The sequence below is a fragment of the Brienomyrus brachyistius genome, unplaced genomic scaffold (assembly GCF_023856365.1).
Source record: "Brienomyrus brachyistius isolate T26 unplaced genomic scaffold, BBRACH_0.4 scaffold160, whole genome shotgun sequence".
NCBI lineage: Eukaryota > Metazoa > Chordata > Actinopteri > Osteoglossiformes > Mormyridae > Brienomyrus > Brienomyrus brachyistius.
The window spans coordinates 160,857-185,467 of record NW_026042435.1 but is presented as its reverse complement, the minus strand read 5'-3'; the positions used below and the strand labels follow the sequence as shown (position 1 = coordinate 185,467).

General features: G+C 43.2%; 2 long non-coding RNA genes across 2 annotated transcripts; one reads left to right on the top strand and one right to left on the bottom strand.

The window, feature by feature from the left end:
• Nucleotides 1-10,527: 10,527 nt before the first annotated feature.
• On the bottom strand, nucleotides 10,528-11,224 carry LOC125728124 (uncharacterized). The gene is made up of 3 exons (XR_007388932.1): nucleotides 11,196-11,224; nucleotides 10,685-10,770; nucleotides 10,528-10,562 (listed from the first exon to the last, which is right to left on the bottom strand). It is a non-coding gene; the product is annotated as an uncharacterized LOC125728124 (long non-coding RNA).
• A 10,164-nt stretch (nucleotides 11,225-21,388) lies between these two features.
• LOC125728121 (uncharacterized) lies at nucleotides 21,389-23,271 on the top strand. Its single transcript, XR_007388930.1, has 2 exons — nucleotides 21,389-22,333; nucleotides 22,384-23,271. It is a non-coding gene; the product is annotated as an uncharacterized LOC125728121 (long non-coding RNA).
• The last annotated feature ends 1,340 nt before the right edge of the window (nucleotides 23,272-24,611 follow it).

The following is a 24,611-nucleotide window of genomic DNA, read 5'->3' as shown; positions in this document are numbered from 1 at the left end:
AGCGTAGGGCCCCCCAGTCAGGTGCTGCTCGTGTTTAAAAGGCAGGGACGCTCTGCACTCTGGTACGGCCAGGTGGACGGGGGAAGCTGGGGGGGGGGGGGGGGGATTAAAACCAGCAAATGACAAAATGGCCGCTTCCTGCCTCCTTTCTCTTTGCCCGAGAAACACGAGACGCATCGCTAAGACTGGTGATGCTTGGATCTGGGAGAGAGGAGTGCGAAGGGACTGGGAGACGGCCTGAAGCTAAAATGCAGACATGCTGTGTTTGCGTCTCCCCCCCCCACCACCCCCCCACTTGTTGGGCCTTTTAAACGAGCTGGAAGAGGATCCCACCTCCGGAATACCGGATCCATTATCTGACCTCTATTCCTGCGGCTCAGGCTTAATGCTGCATGTTAGCGGAGAGATAATGGATGTAATTGCAAATAGCAGCGTAATAATTTGCCAAATAGTCTCTCTGCTGTTAAGTCCTGAGCTGATCTGAAGCACTTTAATTGGGATTTAAGGAAACCATGTTAAATCAGATTGCATTCAGTATCGACATTTGGTTAGTTTATTCTGTAAAGCAGGGTACCCCAGTCCTGATCATGGATACTGTGTCACCGACTGGCCCTCCAGGACCGAATGGTCCTTTTGGAAAGCTGTCACACTGTCCCCTACTGGGCAGTGTCGCCATGGGCTGTACCCAGTGGCATCATGGGAAATGTGACCAGTAGTGCTAAGGGGTATTAATGCAGCGTTAGACCGGCGTCAGTCTGCTTGAGAGAAACGAGCTCACTCTTCATCTGAAGTTCAGCTAAGGATTTCTCACCCTCTGATTTTCTGCAGCCGGGAACATTCAGCGTTCAAGAACAAGGCCCTGAGCGAAGGAACCGGCACAACTCCCGAGTCCAGCTGGTCTGAGCTTTTTATTAAGCATATACATTTTTTCCGTAATGCCAGTACCTGCTGTTTATCGCCTCTGTCAGTCACAGGACCGGATCCGGGCAAACAAGAGAGCCGCTCGGGGCCTAGATAAGATCAAAGTCATGAAGAAAAAATATGTATATTAATATCTATATATATATGGCAGCTATAGGCAGAATAGGCTGTTGCCTTGGGCCCCCAAATTACCCAAGGAAGTGAAGTGATAATCAGTGTTTTTGGTGGGAGGGCATCCGAGGGAAGCTCGTGTGTGAGTGTGACAGCACTTCGTTGTGCTCATCTTTCTGTCTCACTTCTTCCTCACTTCCTGCTCTCGTTTTCCATGCTAACGTAAGTACGTCAGCAGTCCCACAATACATACTCGTAATAGTGCTATATTATTCATGGTTTCTAGACTGGATGTCTGCTTAGTAAAGCCAGGAGCTGAGTGTGAGCAGAATTCCTACTGTCTGATTCCTTGCATGTGATTCGCTCGTGGGAGTTTTACCCTCACAAAAATGTTCTGAGGGCAGAAGGAAAAATGATTGGTTCAGAGAGATAACCAATTAGATTGTAGAGGAGGTGGGTCTAAGGAACTAGAGGAGGCAGGAACAAGACATCTGATTGGTTGACCCCCCCCCCTCCTCTAGTTGCCTGTATCCACCACTTCTACAGTCTGATTGGTTATCTCTCTGAACCAATGAACCTTGTGCCCTCAGAACATTTTTGCGCAAGTAAAACTCCCATAAACATGTGGCTTATATCATGTTTAGAGACGGTTTTGTTTCTTCCTTCTTTACAGAACAGAACGCGGACTACTACAAAAGAGAGGTAAGCCTGAAAGAATTTAGAGTGAACCTATTTCAGCTGATGGGATGGTTGCCAAGAACAACCAAAGAGGGTGATTAAGTGGGCTCTTAAGAATGCTGTCATAAGAAAATTGCTTCGGAAGGATCTACATCTGTGTTGTCGTTTTCTTTTGTTGGCTCTCAGATATTGACAAATTCTGTTTAAAGGTACAACAGCATGGCTCTTATCAGGGCTTGGATGTGTACCATGCTGTGCCTTTTTTCTGACTCTTATATTCCCCGTGTGATTTTTCATGGCTCCCGACACCAGATTGAACACATCAGGAAATCCCTGGGCCGCTCGAGGGTCAAGTCCTCCATCTGCCTGGAAAGGTTGGATAACAGCCTCCCCCACCTACCCCCCCCCAACACCTGTGATTCAGCCTCAGTCCCAGCATAGCTGGGGGACCACTGGTTCGACACCAGTCCACATTAGTCCCTAACTGGGGGATATCTCTGGGTATTCTGTATACTGTGCCTCTGATTGGTGGGGGGGGGGATCTATTTCATGTTAATTCTGACAAAAATGCTGGGGACTGCTCTTTGTGAAAATCTAACCTCGTTATTTCGTTCTTTCGTCCATCTGCCCATCCATCTTTCACCATAAATCTCAGAGTCACACATATCCTGGATTAATGATGCCTAACTAATATTGAAACCGGTTGACTATTAAACTGAATTGAACTGTATTTAACTGCAAATAATTACTTAATATTGATCAGAAGGTCGCCGGTTCAAGCCTGGCTTCAGCACACTTGTGGGTCCTTGAACAAGGCCCTTAACCCCCAGGTTCCTGGGAGCCTCTACGGGCAGCTGCCCTTTGCTACCAAGCTTTCTCTCACCTATGGAGAGCAAGATGGAGGAGATGAAAAGAGAATTTCCTTATAGGGTTCAATGACGTATAATCATTTCGTCACCATTTCGAGCTCCAGTTTGCTGGAATATGCCAGCATTGAACCTGAATATTTGATGACTTGCAAGGATTATAGAAAGTAGGACTAAAACTGGGAATGGCTGGTCTTCTGTGTTCAGCTTCCTTAAGTTCAGCGAGCAGTACCTGAACCATGACCCCATGATGCAAGGCTGCCCCCCCAGCAACCCCTGGATAACAGATGACACGGCACTCTGGACGCTGAATGCCGACATGTGAGTGTGCGTTACCGCGCCCCATCCTGCCTCTTCAGGGCCACACCCCCAGAGGTGACTGTCGTCTCTTCACTTCCACGCCTCCTGGTGCAGGGTGGAGACACCCACCAAGCTGCGGGTGGAACGATGGGGGTTCGGCTTCACGGAGCTCCTTAGGGACCCTCTGGGACGGTGCAAGTTCAGGGAGTACCTGGAGAAGGAGTTCAGTGGTGAGCAGCATGTAGACCCCCCCGCCCAAGTAGATCAGCTTCATGGAGGCATCGTCAGCAAGTAAGAATCATATTCATTATTTGATCACTGCGGGCCTATTTGGGCAGTGTGTGACTCAGCAGATTGGGATTCATTGCAGGAGGTCATCAGCTCAAATCCCAGAGTCAGCTGAGTGACCTCACTATTGGGCCGTCGATCAGTTACTCCAGGGACTGACTGACCCTGCCCTCTCAAAAAAAAAAAAAAATAGGATCTAGCATCTGCTAAATTAATAATCATGATCCCTCTATGAAAGGCAATTCTCCTCCATATTGGCATCGTGATGAGCGCCTCCTGCAGGTAGCTGATGCATGCGCTGTTTCATTCACAGTGGAGAACCTCTGTTTCTGGGAGGCCTGTGAGGACATCCGGCACGGCGAGAGCGCTACGATCCCGCAGAAGGTGGAAGAGGTCTACAAGTGAGTGCGACCTTGTGGCCCAGTGGGACAGTTTGCATCCCAGTTGAATTTAGAGCAGGCCCTGATGTGGCACTTGCTTACTCCCAGTGGGACTGCAAAGCTCAGGCTCATCACTTCCTTCCCCCCAGGCAGTTCCTGGCCCCGGGAGCCAGCAAGTGGGTAAACGTGGACAGCAAGACCATGGAGAAGACCCTGCAGGGCATGAAAAGCCCACATCGTTTTGTCCTGGATGACGCCCAGATGCACATCTATTTCCTGATGAAGAAGGTAGGAGCATTAACTGTGCACAGCCATGAAAGTGGATGACAGCTTCATTAAAACGGGCTCTCGGCCTCTCCTCTCACCCTCAGGACTCCTACGCCCGCTATTTAAAGTCCGATCTCTACAAAAACATGCTGGCTAGAGCCATAGAACCACAAGAGACCAAAAAAAGGTAAAACTATTATCTTCTATAAAAGGGGTCTTTCTGTAATATATTCCATGTATTTTATATAAGGGGATAAGACTCATATTGGTGTGGGATACACACAGGTTCTGTTTCTGGGGTTGTTAACGATTAATTCCAGGGATTTTTGGGCTTAGTGTGAACTGCTGGCTTCAGCTTAGCTTCGTCACTAAGACTACACAGAGTTCTGTAATGTTAATTGCTTTTGCGTCCCCTGTGATGCTCTCCAGTTTCTGTTTGTAATTCCACGGTAGTCAAGGATTTTCCAACATGGCTGACTTAGAAAAGGCAGTGCCACAAGTGTTAGCGGAACGCTAACATGTTCTCCTTCCCATCATGCCCCAGTGTCTTTCCCTTTGTGAGACGCCAGCGGCACTCCAGCCGTAACCCTGCCCTTTTCGCCCAGGCCTTAGAGGACAACGGCAAGACCAAGTCCCTGGGGTCACCAGCAAGTCCCACAGCAGCCTGCTCTTCCTAACACTGCCTCCTGGGGGGGGGATGCACTCTGAGCTCACTGCTGCCCCACAGAGGCTGTTTGGGGGCGGTGCTCTGCTGCTCTATTTGACGCAGTCTTCCAGGATTTTTAACTTCGGATGTATTTTTATTATAGTGTCATGTTAAATAAGAACAGACTAAATTATGGTTTAGATCAGAAGTGAGAAAAGTCCTGTGTCTCTATATATAGGAAAAGTTTATTTCATTAGTAACAGACAAACCATAGTTGAGCCAAATATTGCCTTATTACTAAGTAATAAACATCTGCATACAACTTTCACTGAAACAATGGTTGTAATAGATAAATAGCCATTTAAAACTTGGCATTTAGCTCAGTGCTTATAATGTGGATTGTGTCCCATATTCCAGATCAAAACTGTGCAGTTTCGAACCTGCATCATGTCTGCTTCAGATTCCAGCAGCTTCTCTCATCCTTTGTTCATTTACTTCTTCAGCATTTCTCAATAAATTAAGCAAGTTTTTAATTCACCTTTAGTGGAATTCTGTCACTTAAATACCAAAATAGAATAACACAGGTGTCGTACTTTTCAACCATTTTTCTTTTGGCTTATAAACGGCATGTGCTACTCTGAGATCACTGACCTGCTGGAGATGTGGTTCGGAACCGCAGGTGACCTCGAGTTCTTTTTTTTTTCCTCCGTGGAGGGAATCAAACAACAAAAGAGATTAGCCAGAGATCCACCCTGCACGGACTTGCTGGTATGATGGGAACGGGACCTAGATTTACTGGAAGCACAAAGAGAGCAAACTAAATTCTGCCCAACAGACAGGCGGAACAAATCGCTACAAAAGGTTTCAGTCACCTGTCTCCCCTGCCAGGACAGCACCTCCCTCCCACAGCGCACCAACAATACATTATACTATTATACCGTGTCTTGGAAAAGTATTGGAATCCTACTTAGTGTTTTAAAAAGCAGCACATTTCTAAATTATCTATATCCCAGTCCCTGAAAGCTATAACTAAAGATTACTGAGGGTAAGATGAATCTCTGCTGCATCTCATAAGTTCATTAAAAATCGAAACTTCCTTTCTTTCAGAACTGAATTTTCTGCCATGTTGGTCTTTAAAATTGTCCATTCGGCTCCAACAAGCTTTCGAACTCCAGTTTGAATGAAATATTGGGCTGCGAATGTGAAGTAGACAGGGTCATGGTGAGGAATGCGTCAGGAATATGGGGCGTGTCTGGAAGTCTGTGTCCATCACCAAAGCCTGTGATATTCATTATTGGCGGTTTGTTTATTGGCTGCTAAGGCTCACAATGGAAGCTCAATACTAAGTGTTTTGAATTACTGAAGTTTGCATGTTGACGGAGCCGGGATGGATGGATGGATGGATAGATAAATGTTTAATAATACATGCAGTACAAGTGTCAAACTAACTTTACCAGACAAGCCCATTAAAACGAGGCTCTCAGTTTCTCTTGAAATTCTTATGTAAAAAAAAAAAATAATAATAATAATAAACTACTTTGCATGTTACTTTTTAATAGATTTCCTTTTTAAAAAATTAAATCTGACTACGCAAATCCTTCAACTCCTACACTACCCATCAAGGCAATCCTCAGGATTCCAGCAGCACAGAGTTAACTGATGTTCTGCGCGGTTCTTAAAAATGCATGAAACTCGCGAGATAAAAATAAAACAACCGCAACAGAGAATACTGAAATTCCGTCTTCATATTACTGAAACATACAGGATTAAGAGACAACATGAAGTTGGGAAAGGGATTGGTGGGGGGTGGGGGGTGGGATTAAAGGCACTGTCAGCATAACATCATAAAGACGGCACCGATGTCCATTTGCCATGGATTATGTTGTATTCTGCGACTAAAAAGGACCCATAATCTGATTAAGTTCACATCAGACTAATGAGTGAATCTTCTCTGACAGCATTACTGACGCATAGCCCGCCATCCAGAGCTGCATTAGTGCGTTATGGGTTTCTAAGGCCCACCTTAACACAGCAGGGAAACACGTGCTGCTTAGTACGCTATTTCTCGGATCTGTAACATCGTAAGGTCACAGTACAACGTCGTGTCTTTCTGCAACTTTATAGCAGGGCTGAACAGCCAGGTGGCATTTTGGGCATTTTCAAGGTGAGCCGATGGGTAGGCGAGCCGGCAAAAATCTTGGGGAACCCCCCCCCCCTTTCCCAGTCAGCAAAATTTATTGCACAGCAAAAGTTATGGAGACCCCAGCTCTGTAAAATTTACTGTGGGAGTCCAAGGAAACTTTAAAAACACAATATCTCAATCTCCGGAGTCCTTTAAACCTAAAAAATATACAAAGAAATCTATGCTGTGATTCTGCTAGAGAATTTGGGCCCCATGAATGCATATCATATTGGGCCACAAACCCACACCAATGCAGTTATGTTCCAAGTTTTTTACTGTCCTAATCTCCCCCCCTTAACTGCGCCCCAGACTTGATGTTCCACGTTACAATTTCAACCAAATGTTGTGTGTTAAAAAAAAAATTAAATTGTGCACCAAAATTTTTTAACATGAAAGCAAGCATTAATAAAACTTAATCAAATGTTGATTTTTTTTTTTTTATATATAGAATTTCTCATTGTTTTGCTGATATCTGGGAAAACTGGGTTCATGGATCGGGATGGAAAGGCATGTTCAACGCACATTTTTTTTTAAATATTGATTTCCAGCAACTAATAAGCAAATCGAGGGAAATCTGCAAGGTACAAATCTGCAAGGTACAACAGAACCGTTCATCTCATTTCTACCCCGTCAAATCGCGTCCCAGGCTTTCTGGACCTCCCACTGAAATGCATTCAGCGACATCCACCTAAACAATTGCATTACCCCGGCAACGGGACTGCAGTAATCTCATTTAGTCTGAGAATTTGTGTGTCAGAAGGTAGAAAATTAGGATACGGACACGTTGCTCAAAGAGTGCCACGGAGTCACCAGCAGTATCATCAAACACGCCATTTAATACAATAATTTTTTTATCATTGTTTGTATAAATACAAATGATTCTTATTAAACAGCATGACTGACTCGTGCAATACAAATAGGCATATGCATCAAAACCTTTATTAGATTTCAGAAATCACAGAAGAAAATCAAGCTTGGCAAAATAAAAATTATGCAAAATTATCCAGTATATTTCAGCCGTTTCTATAAATGTACGCTAAGGTGGTACTTGCCAACGCCGAAACAATTCTCTCATCCAGTCACAGTGCTCTTTAAAATGGAGATACTTTAATTTATTTAAGGTTGAGTTAAAACACGACATTTAATATTCAGAATAAAATCAAAATCTGATAAGGGATTCACATCGTTTACCGTTTAACTGGTATGTCCATTTTCGATAGGCTTGTTGGGTGGGTAAAAACCCTATTTAACTGATCAGGGTCACTTAGGCAAGTTCACCTTAATTAAAAACAAAATAACTAAACAGCACATAACTAGTCAAAGTGTAAACTCTGCTGTTGGCAAAAACTGTACGGCTGGACCCCCAAGGGCACCAGCGACTGTAGGGCCTTGCTTGGCCAGTAGGGGGCCCCCTTGCACGTGACATTGCAAGGATTTGTAAGTTGTAGGGCGCAGATGGGAAACGAGGTGGGGTAAGAAGCATTTAAAGTGCGGAGCCACATACAGCCATGGGGGTGGGTTTGGGTTTCTAGCACAGCCTGCAAAGACCAGAATAAGTTCCTTTCCTCAACACACTAGCGCCCCCTTGGCCAAACACGACCCATGGTCACCTTGCAAATCATTAAGCTGCCCTGAACCCCACTCTGCTTTCAGTAAGTGCCATTTAAAAACAATGATATACACACATTTTCAGGAGAGCACCTGTGAAGTCACCCCCCCACACACACACACACACACTACTGGCATTGTTTGGCACCCGACCCATGTAAACCTGACCCCGATTTGCATAATTTATTCAGGTATATATCAGAAACCAGGGTTTCTGCCACCTAGAGGCTGTACGGCGCAACAAGAGACAAATCGCCATCAAAAACACAGGACCTGGAGAATCACCCGGGGTGGGGGGGATACATACTGTCACGTACTGGCGTGGGTGGGGGAGGACGCAGGCAGTGTGGCAGTCAGCCAATGGGCGAATTCACGAGAAAAAACACTGTATGTTAAAAACCGCTAGCATCCAGCATGAGAGAAAAAGGTCAAAGCGAGTCAGGGTTTTTCCGGGGGGGGGGGGGGGGGGCAGGGTTGGTCTTACCTACACTGGCATGGGAGGGGTGGGAGGCATTGGTTAATGGTACAATGTGCAAGACAATTATCTGGGAGAGGAAAATTAACTTCCCCTAAAGTAAAACTAAAGTCACAAGAAAACTGTGGTACCCTCTGTCAATAGACCACACTCAAAAAACTCTGAGTAAAAGAGGAACGTTATTGGCCTGGCTAATCTCTCTCTCTCTCTCTCTCTCTCTCTCTCTCACACACACAGCTTGAAATGCTTTTTACACATTTACACTAATGTATATCACAATGCTACCAAAGCTTTGCAAATGACCACAGAGCGGGACTGACACCCAAGTGTGTGTAGAACCACACACACACACACACACACACACACACACACACACACACACTCACTCTCTCTCTGAAGTGCTTTAAAAACATAACGGATAAATTATTTTATGTGCAAACTGGGAGGGGGCAACAAAAAGTCGCAAAACACACATGGAATCGATCCCCTCCCCCATCACAACCAACCCTCGGTGAACGAAACCAGAAAGTCAGTCATTGGCATCCCGGGTTCCGGACTTTGCTGAAATGCACGACCGGTGCGGGTTCTGGCGGGGGCTGACTGGGGGCAGGGGGGGTTGGCCTGGTGAGCAGCGCGGCAGTCGCCTTCCACGCATCACGTCTGTGCCAGCTGCAGCTCCTCCAGGCCGTCTTTGCCCAGGTGGTAACGGGCCAGGTCCTTCCGCGTCACCAGTCCCACCACCTGGGCACCGGGAACATGATTGGTACGTAGAACAGGGCATAGATAGCTGGTTATGTTATGAGGGAGGGGTGGGAGTAGCACAGGAAACCAGGGTGATAACCTTGATCTAGATGGATGCCCAACGGCCACTGGCTGAAAACCGATGCAGTAATTTTCGAATTTTACAATGAGAATGGAGATATGTGCTGGAGATGACGAAGGCCTGAGGACCTCGCAAGGCAGACGCACCTGGTTGTCACTGTCCACCACAATGAGGTGCCGCAGACCAAGGGCCCTGAACAGCTTGAAGACACGAGGAAGCGACGTCTCCTGAAAAAGAGGCAGAAGAACACAGTCGCAGAACATGACTGTTTAGTCAAATGTGTCTCTGGTTCTCAAGGACCAAGACCAAGGCTGAGACTGAGACTAGTACCTGCGTGACAGTGTAGGGGGTGGGATTCATGAACTCCGTCAGGTCCATCATGCACTCCCTCTCGTCTTGGGACACATGGATGGACTGGATCGGAGGGAAGCGAGGGTAGGCATCCCGGAAGTCCTTCAGCTGCAGTTTGCGCAGATTGAGACGAGAACGAGCCCGTTCCACAAACACCTGGTTGAAAAGAGTACACCGGTCACAACGTGGATGAGCACACTTCTCATTGGCTTGCTGCACTGACATTCGCAACCGTGTACGCAGTAAACAGACCCCTCATTGGTCAATCGCACTGTCATTCACAGGCATGCATATACACCAAGCACCCTGATAGGTGTTAGTGTGGACAGACATGCTCCTTATTCAGCTGACCTCTGCAGGAACCTTAGGTCACACTCACCTTGTGTTTCAGGAGCACGATAAGCTGGGAACGCAGGATTAAGCCACAGATTTTCCCTGGCTAAGAGCACAAAATTCAGATTAGCAAAGCCCCAAAGTACATCATGTGACAAATCTCCAGGAAAACAAAATCACCCCTAGTGGGAGGGACATACCTCACAGCCATCACTCAACCCGGAGACTACAGGGAACCCGTTGTGATTGGTCGAGGTGTTGCTGAGCACATCCACAATAGTGCCCACTTTCTCCACCAGGTTGAAGCAGGTTACTGGAGAGCTCATAACCTCCCTGAATGGACAGACACACCAAACCTGAATATACAGTGAGAATGAAGCACCAATGTCTTGCTAAAGGCGTGTACTGGGCTCATTGAAGCATTAGCAGGGAAAATCCTGTAGGGGGCAATATACCTGGCAGTCAGGGAGTGGGAGGTGGCTGGGGCATCCCAGTGCAGGAAGGGCACACTCTGCAGCTTGATGTGGATGTCGTATAGCCCCTGTGGGAAAATTCGAGTCACTCAGAAGAGCTTAGGATCACATCTGCACAACATTCACAAGCTGCCACCCCTTGAAGTTTTACTTCCTCTAAGCAGATTTGCTGGCACATTGAGGAACAGAGAAGCGAAACGAGCTGTCACAGCATGATGTGCCACCTTAAGTTAGACAGCTGTGCAAAAACAACGGAAGGGTTCTCAAAATCAGTCACTGGAAGGACAGATGAAAAAAAGATGGCGTCAGACTGGTGGCTAGCTGCACCACCCACACCAAAAGCAAACATGAGACCGGAGCAGTTAACGAAACACGACTGGCCCGATTCCAAGTTCTGCACGGTCTGAAAGGCGATGAGCTCATCACTCACTGACAGGCTCACACATAATGCCAAATGGACCAACCCGCTCCAACCCGAAACGTCAACACTGACCTCCACGAAATAATCGCCCACGATCTTCGCCGTCATCAGAACCAGCATTATGGGTAGGCCGTAGGTGACATTTCCGGTGGCTTCCACCATGATGACAGTCAGGCTGAGGGTCATCCTCACGATCCCACCTGGCAAAGACCTTCGTAAACAGACGCAAACCCGAAGCCTCATGTGCCTCCATGCACCTCTAGACGAGCTCTGAAAAGCAGGCTGACCGCGGACGGACACTCACCAAGCTGGGCGGCGGCTCCAATCAGAGCGTACTTCCCAGGGTCGGCCAAGGTCTGTCAAACGAAACGCCACAAATCATAAAACATGCTCATTCAAAAACTTCGAGGGGGCTTTACTTCCAACAAACATTATGTTAAACTACATCTATGCCGACATGACGCTGGGCGGCCCAGGAAATCGATACAGCACTAACCAATAGGGCACCTTCAAAGAGTCACGTGACTGCTTAAAGAGTAAATCTGATTGGACAACAAAGAGGAAATCAATCTAAAGCGGGTGTTGAAGGAGGCCCTCTGACTTCTAAAGACCCCGTTCAATTTCCTTAATATATCAAAACCTGCAGCGTTTCCATTAAAGTTCTGCACAAACAAGCAAATTTGTTGACAAAGTGAAATTGCATAAAGGGTGTTTCCATTAAGTAACATCATGGAAACAACACCTGCAATTTATGATTCCGTGCCTCAACATGGATTGAGCTTTTCATGAGATACGAGCTCTAGAACCAAGTCATCGTGTCCTACACAGCAACAAGTTCGCAAAATCGGCTTCCATTTCAGTTTTGCGAATCGCCACAAAAACCACTTCAATCAAACTGAAAGCGTTTGAGGGCTTGTCCTCCTGAAATATAATCGTACCCATTAACGGATTTTCAGTTTTGCTTCTTCAAAATGTGCAAAAAAATCAAGGTCAGTGGAAAACGTCGCCACTGTGAGGTTTCTCTCTGCTGAGGGAAGAGTTCTGCTATCGTGACGGCCCCTCCTCCGCCAGCGGACCACGCCGCCTCACCGGCTATACGGCGCTTCCCCAGGAACGGCGACCCGTCCTGATGTACCTGTATGGAATTGTGCGGCGTAATGGAGGCCAGCAAAATGCCAAAGAGCCGCCCCCAGGCGGCGCCGATGAGCAGCGAGGGGATGAAGACCCCGGCGGACACAGTCAGGCCGTATGTCCAGCAGGCCAGGAAGAAGTAGGTGATGGTGAAGATTCCCAGGGTCACGGGATTGTAGGAACCTGCCGGGGGGGGGGGGGGGGTGGTGGTGGTGGAATTCATCACCTAAGTCAGTGTTTCCCACGTTTTTGCTAAAATGTTGATCATGTAGTTGATCCCCAAGAACGCTAATCTAGCGAAACCAGCTAGTTTTACTTGATTCACCCTTGTAATGAGGATACAGGTGTACAGAAATTATTTCATGATGAATGGCATTTTTCATATGATCATTTCCATTTTTCTACCTGGTGTAAAGTGCAATTTGGAGCCGATCAAGACCAAGCCATGTTACTTTGGTATGTCTTTCATCCACTAGAGGGCATGGATGAACACAGTTTAGTGCCGTTCGAACTTGCCTACGGTGGCATTCGTCAGGGCACTTGAGAAGCGCTCCTGTTCTCCCCAGGCAGGGTGACAGTCCCCCCATCCCAAATGAGGGAAGCCTTGAATAATTGAGGAGGATTGTGTGTATGGGTTTAGCTGTCTGTCTGGGAAAACAATCAGCCAGAGGCGGCCCGTAAACAAACCTACGACACGACAGAGGTGGCAGACGAGTCTGACTGTTCAAACAGCTGCCCCGGACCTAGCCAGCCTGTCACCAATATCAAACACAGGTGTTCATTCTAAAGATGGACAACGGACTGTAATTATAATCTCTTCCAGAAGAAGGGCACAACAGGGGCGACCAATCCGGCTTCAGGTCACGACCCATCCTGCCCTGAAACACGTGCTGGAAACTCCACGGACCTGCGGGGCTGTGGAACAGGCTGCGGACACTCCTCTCCGGGGTGTTGAAGACGATCGTGGCCATGGAATTGTACTCGCCATCAGCACAGAACAGCTGTGAGAGGGATAAGTGGAGGTTCAGGCCTGAGGACAGGATACACACCCTCTCAGCTGTTCAGCCAATGAAATCACAGAGAGCCCACCTCCAGCTGCCTTACCTGCAAGGGGTATTCCTCCAGCTGATCCTCCCCCAGGGGCTGGCAGTCGTTGGAGAAGTAGATCATAGTGAAGAACACAGTGGCCGTCACGGCAGCAACCAGTATGGCCTCGATCACCTGCAGGCAGGGCCGGTGGATATACCTGGGGATGGGGGGGGGGGCATGGTGGCTCAGCTAATGATTTTGTTGTGGGACAACTTTCATTTGCATCAAACCAGTGTGGGGCAGTTTCAAGGTCAGCCCCACAGTCTCGGGATATATTTATTTAATTATTTAATTTCAAGTGTTAAGATGCCTAAGTTTCAGACAGGCGTGACACAGTAAAAACCAAACAGGCCTCACTTACGTGCACACACACAGGCAGAGGTACGCACACACACACACACACACACAGGCACACATGCGCACAGAAGTACGCACACACACACACACACAGGCACACACACGCACACAGGCACACGCACACAGGCACACCTGATCCTGAGGATGGTGAGCCAGTAGTTCAGGACGTTGAACAGTGCTCCCAGCAATCCACCTGCGGGGGGGAAAGAGACATGGGCCCGGCATGAGAAAACCAGAAACAGAACCAGTCCGTTAAGATGTAAAAGAGCAAGGTTTGGGTTTCCACAATAAGACGCTCCCTCTCTCTCTCTCTCTCTCACCGAAGGCTCCCATGACGATAAACAGAGGAATCTCATACAGGTAGTACTCCGTGCTCTGAGGGGGGGGGGGTAAAAAAAAAGAAAAAAAATCAATACCCAGAATCCTCCAGTCAAACATGCAAATGACAACATCACAGTAATTTCTTCTATTTTCTAAAAAGTTACTGATATCTAGTTGGATGGCTAGATGAACACCGCTTCAGTTCCCAAACTTCTCCTCAGGGGCACCTCAGCCGTTCCATGATTTTGTTAAATTTCACCAACAGCTGAATTAAAAAAAGTTAAATATACTGGCTTAAAAAGTCAGTGAGAGACTGACTAGCTGTATGAGGTGTGCTGGTGGCCAAGTCAAAAAAAACACATGGCTGCATTGGACGGTCGCTGCAAATACTAGGATGATTTTAGCAGAGGTTCTGAAATGGCGAAGTTGACACACTTTCACAGGCATAATATCATAGTTTTACACCAACACGAGGATAATCTAAATATCATTTTCTTTGCCTGCCTAAGACTTTTGCACAGTAGTGTATAATTTTTAAAAAAATGGTGAACGTGTTGTGATCCTACAGGAAGCATACAGTGGGCATCCGGGGCAAACGTTTCCCAAAAACTTCAGGCACCGAAGGCGGGAAAAATTCTGCTGCGTTTAAAAAAAATAAAATAAACAACCGTATCTGCATACCATGTAAACTGCTACAGGTGCCTCTCTTGTAACGAGAAACATCCACAACCATGGCTAACATGCCTACCTAAACCAGGAGGCCCAACTAAAACAGCGCGGTACTCATGTCCACCGAGGTGATGACTATATTTCCAGCCCAGGGGGCCTCCCAGGAAAGTCATGCGCTGCGGGGTGGGGGCTGTGTCCAAGTCCCCCAACAAACGTTTCATGGTTTCCTTTCCAACCCATGTGACCAGAAGGCAGGTAAAAATACATCACTGCTCATGTGACAGGGTACCGAGTCGAGCCCTTTCTGGAAATAACAGCTCATCCTTTTCTCTCTCACCCTTGTTTCCCCATAAAGTTCACAGATCAGCCCCTTCTTGAACGGCACGGACAGGAAAGACCAAAACATGTTCGGGAACAGTGTGAACTTGGTCTCATTCTGGATTTTGGTCAAAATTATACCGTCTTCTTTCGCCTTTCCCAAACGAGGTAATGATTATAAAATGCTCTCCACTCTAAGTTGTCCAGACATCCATAAACATCACATTTTCCCCACTGACTAACGGGAGGCAGGAAACCAATGTCAGAGGGTAACGGCCGACATCTCCCAAGAGCTACTTGACTTGCGGACAGCATACCATTGGCCAAGACAACCAGATCAATTACCGATGCCCAATATTTTGATTTTCAAGATTCCATCTACAGACTTTTAAAAAGGACAATCTACATCACAACACCGACAGAAATGGGAAACTTACATCGTTGTCAAAGCGTCCAAAGTTGATGAGACCTGGGTTACTAAAATCTCCCGGCTTGTTGTGGTAGATACTCATGAAGAAGTTCAAGGTGAAGGTCGAGATCATGGAAGCGAAGAACTGAAAGATACGGGTCACTGAATAGTTACATTTCACCAGAGCCCCGTGGCGGGGCAAGGAGATCAGGTATGCTAATCGGAAACGTCACTCACGATTCTCCAGGTCAACATCTGGTTCCAGAAGGAGGCTCCCTCCTCCAAGCTGAAAAGGACACCACCTGCAAAACCGGAAACCATCAGAAACTGCTGCATAACTGCATTACTCACAGATCAGCTCCACTAAACTGGAAATATTCAGCAAAGGTCATACAGGGGTCTTTATTGCAAGGATAAGACTCCACTGGTGTGACTCCATGCCTTTGTGGCATTTTTTTCCTGGATTATTCATCAACACAGAGCCACCTTGTACTTTCCATCCTGAAACCGAAAAATCAATGGCGGAGGCCGAAGAAGCCCAACGCTGACAGGACACTCTAATAACCTTTTTTTTACTCATCATAGCTTCCCTTCTTCCTTGAGGGTAACATTAGATTCTGGAGGCATGGAACTGATCTGAGATCAGAGCTTCGGGTGTGTATATGGGTGTGTCGAGACTAGATGGTCAGTATGGATAACTAAGGTGCACTAAAATTGGGTGAGCAGGCAAGGCATGTCACCCAGGTTGTGTGACAATTATTTTATATATATGTATATATATATTCCATCCACCATCCCTCCTTTACGGAGAACTGCGTTATTTTTATTGTCCATTACGAAGAAAAAAAAAACTATATATATATATATATATATATATATATATATATATATATGGGTGTATCGAGACTAGATGGTCATTATGGATAACTAAGGTGCACTAAAATTGGGTGAGCAGGCAAGGCATGTCACCCAGGTTGTGTGACAATTATTTTATATATATGTATATATATATTCCATCCACCATCCCTCTTTTATGGAGAACTGCGTTATTTTTATTGTCTATTGCAAAAAAAAAAAAAAAAAAAACAATACATATATACATATATATTTATGGGTGTATCGAGACTAGATGGTCATTATGAATAACTAAGGTGCACTAAAATTGGGTGAGCAGGCAAGGCATGTCACCCCGGTTGTGTGACAATTATTTTATATGTATGTATATATATATTCCATCCACCATCCCTCCTTTACGGAGAACTGCGTTATTTTTATTGTCCATTGCGAAAAAAAAAAACTATATATATACATATATATTTATGGGTGTATCGAGACTAGATGGTCATTATGGATAACTAAGGTGCATTCAAATTGGGTGAGCAGGCAAGGCATGTCACCCAGGTTGTGTGACATTAATTATTTTATATATATGTATATATATATTCCATCCACCATCCCTCCTTTATGGAGAACTGCGTTATTTTTATTGTCTATTGCAAAAAAATAACACAAAAAAACTATATATATATATACACACATATATATTTATGGGTGTATCGAGACTAGTTGGTCATTATGGATAACTAAGTTGCACTAAAATTGGGTGAGCAGGCAAGGCATGTCACCCAGGTTGTGTGACAATTATTTTATATAAATGTATATATATATTCCCTCCACCACCCCTCCTTTACGGAGGACTGCTTTATTATTAATATCCATTGCGAAAAAAAAACACAAGAAAAAGAAAAAATATCTATATATATATATACATATATATATATATATATACATATATATATATATATATACATATATACATATATATATACATATATACATATATATATACATTATATATATATATATATATATATGGGTGTGTCGAGACTAGATGGTCAGTATGGATAACTAAGGTGCACTAAAATTGGGTGAGCAGGCAAGGCATGTCACCCAGGTTGTGTGACAATTATTTTATATATATGTATATATATATTCCATCCACCATCCCTCTTTTATGGAGAACTGCGTTATTTTTATTGTCTATTGCAAAAAAAAAAAAAAACTATATATATATATATATATATACATATATATTTATGGGTGTATCGAGACTAGATGGTCATTATGGATAACTAAGGTGCACTAAAATTGGGTGAGCAGGCAAGGCATGTCACCCCAGTTGTGTGACAATTATTTTATATAAATGTATATATATATTCCCTCCACCACCCCTCCTTTACGGAGGACTGCTTTATTATTAATATCCATTGCGAAAAAAAAAACACAAGAAAAAGAAAAAATATCTATATATATATATACATATATATATATATATATATGGGTGTGTCGAGACTAGATGGTCAGTATGGATAACTAAGGTGCACTAAAATTGGGTGAGCAGGCAAGGCATGTCACCCAGGTTGTGTGACAATTATTTTATATATATATGTATATATATATTCCATCCACCATCCCTCCTTTACGGAGAACTGCGTTATTTTTATTGTCTATTGCAAAAAAAAAACAGAAAAACTATATATATATATATATATATACATATATATTCATGGGTGTATCGAGACTAGATGGTCATTATGAATAACTAAGGTGCACTAAAACTGGGTGAGCAGGCAAGGCATGTCACCCAGGTTGTGTGACAATTATTTTATATATATGTATATATATATATATATTCCCTCCACCACCCCTCCTCTACGGAGGACTGCTTTATTTTTATTTCCATTGCAAAAATAAAACATTTTAAAACACAAAAAAAAAAAAAAACGAAAATAATAATAATAAAAATTATTTTGAATGTGTATTCAAATAAGTTTGAATGTGTGTGAACTATATATAAATATATATATACACATGCATATACAGAAATATATACACACACACACACATATATATATATAAAGACACACACAGACACACACTCACATAAACACATACACACACTGTGTACAGTCTTATGCAAAGGTTTGGCACCCCTTGACAAATAACATCTTTTCAATTACAAAAGCAACAATATCAGTTAATACAGTCTCTTTAGGAACTGGGGGGAAAATACACAATATTTTCAGCAAACATTGATGAATAGTTACTTTTTATGCCATAAATTGAACAAAATTACAAAATAAAAACATTATTATGGCACTCTGCAAAAGTTTGGGCACCCTACGTAATCAGTACTTAGTAACACCTCCTCTGCCAGATATCACAGCTTACAAGCGCTTCTTATAGCCAGCTGAAAGGCTTTCAGTTCTTGTACTTGGGATTTTCTCACATTCTTCCTTGCAAAAGGCTTCTAGTTCTGTAATATTCTAATATATCAAGGGCTGTATTGTCAAATAGGAGATCGGCAGCATTCTCCCACCTGAGAAAACTGTACTACAATGCCCTTGATAGTGTGTAGAAACACACTCGTCAGCTCTAGTCCTCCTGTAACAACGCAAAAGGACTGGCAACCCTCAGGTATTTATGCGTGCGATTGTATGATAAATTCACCCTGACAGTCTCACACTTCTCTTGGTACCAACAGGTCTCATGGAATATATAAAAGGCAACTGCAACAATTATACTCGGCACTAAACATCGAGGCACGGAAATGCAGCAGAGCTTGTGTATTTCTCAGGATGCATTCTAGTAAAATGCCCGGAAAATGAGCTAAAGACATATTTCAAGGGGCACTATATAAAACCGATGGAAATTTTACTGATTAAATAAAAGGAAAAGCATTGTTTGAAAAATCACAAATGTTTCTAAGATTCAATGCATCGCTTTTTGACCACATCATAGCGATGAACACATCATTGTTCCTGACAATGTCCTAATACAGAAATAAAACTTTATGTTGGTAAACTCAAAAAGCCTTCAGCTGTCACACTGGCTAACGATCTCAAACGATTATAAAGCAGCATTTTGAAAAGCGCTGTTTTAAAATAACAGCTACAACACTTACCTTGTCTTCTGGCCAAATGCTTTTCACGGCTTGGCACTCCAACGGTGCTGAAACGAAATTTGTATTTCCTCCTACCTCGTTTGCCCTTCAGTTCTTCTTTTCTCCCTTTGGATGTTTTTTTCCTTCTTCTTTGGATATTGTTTTTTATTTTTGTTTGTTTTTTTTACTTTGCATGTTTTTCCTTCTTCGGATATTATTTTTTTGGCTTATTTTTTTAGACGATGTTTTTTTCGTCTTCTTTAAAAATTGTTTTTTTTTTCATCCTTTTGATGTTGTTTTACGGAACAAGAGCCGTACAGTGCTACTCTATCAGGAGGTAGCGCCAACTGAACGCCTTGAAGCAGTACCCAGCTCTTTTATAGGGAGCGTCAACCCGAAGTCAAGTTCTAGAACGTTGCACTCACTTTTCATTGGTTTCCCAGCTATGCTGTCAGAATAATGTTTGCTGATTGGTCGAAAATTTTAAAACGTACCCGAGTACTGTAAAAAAACTCAAGATCTTGCTACCCTACGGAGCACCCATAAGGTGATTTTTTTTATACGTTATATGCAGCTATTTGTAGCAGGCCGTAATTAGACTAATCCACCCTTTGTCAATAAAGCCAACAAGAGAACAGGTTGCCCAAAGTTTGCTCAGGTACACGCCACAGCACAACCTTAAAAACACATCCAGCACAAATCACACTAGTGAATGACACAGCAAATCACAGCAATAAAAAAGACCCCTATGGGCAATCCAGCACCCAGACTACAGGTGCCAAAAGGCCCAGCCTGCCTAATAATGAACCCAAAATATACATACAACAAAGAAAAAGACACAAACAAAAAAGAAAATAAAACTAGCCAGCTGCTCCCACTAAACCCCGCTCCCGAGGCCACTAAGCCGGCTGGCTTGATAATACACGATACAACCTCAGATAAAACATATTAAAGCAACACCAGGGAGGTTTACAACCTGATCCTTAAAATTATCGACCCGTAATTCCACCTTGAAAACCCCTAAAGAACAGTAGTTTACCCCATGACTCACTGCCCCATTCAAACAAAAAAAAAACAGGTTTTTGGGGTAACCTTTAGGTCAGCTCTTCAAAACCAGGTATGAGGACTCTTCAGCTAATCAGTCCTCTAATTAGAAATCTAATTAGGGAGTTGCAGCGAAAACCTGCATACACACCGGCCCTTTGCGGATAAGATTGTTCACCCCTGAAACAAGCAAACAGAAAGGCTGCTACACTGCAAATTCAATATGCCCGCCGATGCTCCACCAAATCTATCAGGACCCTGCCTGTCTTTCCCGTGCCTGCTCCTTTGCCAATATGCCCTAAGAGAGAGGAAGGATACCGCTTTTGTCAAATTGACAGGTCGGGTCAAAGGTCACGTTCAAAAGTTCAGTGGGCGGAGCTTATGTTGTAGTGGGTTGAGCTTGGTTGTGTAACTGACGCAATAGCATATGGATTTAATTATTTATTTAAATATTTTTTTTTGTCTTCTTCTTCCCGGGGGGTTGGTTGTGTAACTGCTGCAATGGTATTTGTATTTAATTATTTATTTATTATTTTAAATGATTGTGGCTTAGGGGGCCTGGGTTGGTTGTGTTAGTGCTGCAATGGTATTTGGATTTAATTATTTATTATTTTAAATGCTTATTTTAAATGTTTATTATTTTAAAATGATATTGAGGAGAGTGCTTATGAGTGTGTATTATTTTAAAAATGATATTGATGAGAGTGCTTATGAGCGTGTGTTATTTGAATAAGTTATTATTATTATTATTTTGTGGTGCGCGGGCGGGAGTGAGCGTGGCTGGGTTACCTGATGGAGCGCGAGCGTACGGTGTGCGGTAGCGTGGTAAGGTCCCCGGGCTTCGGAGAATCAGCAAAGGACTTATTCACATACTGGTGCGGTAGCGCGGAAAGGTCCGCACGGCTTTGGATAATCCTCGGAGAGAGCGATGCGGGAGAGCTGAGAGGCGTGCTGCTGCGCGAGTCTGAGAGAAACTGTGAGAGACTGTGGGATAAAATGGTAAAGTTGGAGCAAAGAATGAGAGGAGGAGGTGCAGGGTCTATCGTCCAATAAAAACGCTCGGCGCTAGTTTTGACCGTGTGTTTTTTCCTCACGCAAGCGTTTGTATCACATCGGCGTATGGCGCCAATTTGTAAAGGTCATAAGTCGAGACATACATCGAGTCTGTCAATTTGTCCGGCAGTAAATTCTGCAGGGCCGTGCCACCTGGCCATCGAGGCGCCCCCCTACCCGGCCACGCGGGCCATACATCGAGTCTGACACTTTTGCCCTCCAGTAAATTCTGTTTAAAGTTTTGTTTTCACATACGTCCCAAATTACAGATAATTTTCTTACACAGGCACGAGTAGCATCATCAAGGCCGTACCACCTGGTCATACATCAAGTCTGACAATTTCCCCGCCAGTAAATTCTGTTTATAGTTTTGTTTGTCATACATGACCGTGCAGATATGGGGTGACAGAGACAATTAAATTGTATTACGTCGAGCGGGGGGCCTTTTCCTCCTCCTAGAGGCACAACGCCTTACCAAAGTTTGTACCAGCCAAAGAACCACAAGTTTCATCGAGACCTTACCCGGTAAGTATATTATTTCTTTTATTCCTGTTATAAAAATGCTATTCAATTAAAAATAACATTCTAATAATAGGTATTCTCTGTTTTTTCTATGTACAAGAGAGAGAGACTGCGCTGACCGGTCAAGAGAAAATCTACAAGAGACCTGAATCAGCAGTGTTATAAAGCACATAGCCAACGCTAATTAATAAAGAATTTAAGCATAATAGCCCAGACGCCCATGGCCTATAGCTGGTAGAAACGGAGCTATCCTACGGCCTACAAGATAAAAGCATATGGCACCAAATTGGAATCAGTAGTCTTTAAAAGAATAAATGGACTAGCAACTGTCTCTGGGGGAGCAGCCCCGGTTAGGTACTATTAAGCAGCATAGCAACTGTCTCTGGGGGAGCAGCCCCGGTTAGGTACTATTAAGCAGCATTTAGTGACATGCATCAAAACACATTTTTTAAAACTTTGACAGAATAAAGTCTTAGTTATTTTAATAAATATGTTTTTCAGTAAATGTTTATTCACGCGCATGCGGACAAACACACACCCCGGAGGTCAAACTAAAAAAAAGTTGATACAAACTACAGTTGTATCGGACACGCACACAAAAACACGAGAGTTTGCTCAATCAAAAAACACCAAACATATATAGTTCACGTTTTTTTATTAAAATGTATAAGGATTGTTTTCTTATAGCGAAATTTTAAATTAATATGAGTGGGATATAAGTCATTTAGGCAACAGGATTTGAGGAAGAACCTAAATAGCAGCTAGAAATGACCGACCAGGCAGGCAGAAGTCTGCTTTTCTTATCTCACAAGTCATGGAAGGGTGGGAGGGGGGCCACATAAGTGTGGGGTAGGAACTGTGGAATCAGGCAGGGGTGCAAGAATTTAGGATATAGTCTTGTTATTTTAAAGAAGGTGTACATGATTATTTAATTACATTTAATAGGAACCAGTAAGCTGCATTTAGCACCATGCTGCAAATACACATAAAAAAAACTTTAAAGAATAAGGTCTTAGTTATTTTAATAAAGACATCCTACAAGGTACCCACGGCCCCAGCTTATATAATCTACAAGCTTGATCTGAGATGCTTGCTGGAGTACAATGCTAAGTTGACAACGGTAACGGAGCTGCATATTGTTTGATAGTTATGAAACATAGTTCAAATTCAACAGTGTCAGCAGTCATCCACTATGCAGGGAGACTACAGATTGACTATAACGACCCCATTTATCTGCTGGAATTATTTAAAAAAAAAAATTGACATAATAAAGCCTTAGTTATTTTAATAAATATGTTTTTTCAGTAAATGTATATTCATGCTCATGTGCACAAACACACACACACACACACACACACACACTGGTGGTCAGGGGCTTTAGAGTTTAACTTTAGGTCTGTGAAAGTATAGGACCGCTAACTTAGTCGTTCATGAGTCTTATTGTGAAAAACCACACAAAATAGACTTGTAAATTTTAAAGAAAAGACATTAACAGCTTTTGTTAATGTTTACATGTATAAAAACTTTAGATGTGTTTGTAAAACAGTCAAACAAAAATGTGTTATTTTAAAGTAGTATAAAATATAACCTTAACTTTGGACGCAAGATGAACAACCTACACACACACACATAGACACACATAGACACACACACACACACACACACACACACACACACACACACACACACACACACACACACACACACACACAGCAAAACCCCAAGCATGCGCACAAGCGCACAACCAAAGGTTGGGAAATGTGCTTTTCCTTATCTCACAAGTCATGGAAGGGGGGGGATGGGGGACACATAAGTGGGGGGTAGGAACTGTGGAATCAGGCAAGGGTGTAAGAATTTAGGATATAGTCTTGTTATTTTAAAGAAGGTGTACATGATTATTTAATTATATTTAATAGCAACTAGTAAGCTGCATTTACACATTAAATGCAAAAACACTTAAAAACTTTAAAGAATGGTAATATAACTTGACCATAGTTTTTAGTTACACAAATGTTTTAAAATGTAACATGAAAGTTTTTCAAAGTAAGATGTACAAATGTTTTAAAATGTGACATGAAAGTTTTTCAAAGTAAGATGTACAAGTATTTTAAAATGTAACATGAAAGTTTTTCAAAGTAAGATGTAGAAATGTTTTAAAATGTAACATTAAAGTTTTTCAAAGTAAGATGTACAACTGTTTTAAGACATTACATAAAAGTTTTTCAAAGTAAGATGTACAGATGTTTTAAGATGTAAGATGTTTGGGTGTTTTACAAAAACATTTTGTTATGTGTTTGCAGCCCAAACGTATTTTTAAAATGTACAAAGTTTTATGCATTCATTTTGTGAATTAGTTTTGAAATCTAATATGAACATGGCTTTTATTTTACAAAAGCAAAGTTGTAAAAATTTTGTAGGGTTTTTATCAAAGGAGATTTTGTTAATGTAACATAAAGTTTTTTTATTTTCAAAGTTGCACAAGTGTTTCAAAATGTATCATGTATACGTGTGTTGTATTTTTCAAGCTTGTACAAAAATGTTTATGCACATTTATCAAATGAGTTTTTAAAATGTACCATGACCGGGTGTTTTATTATTCAAAATAAAAGTTGTACATATGTTTTGTTATATG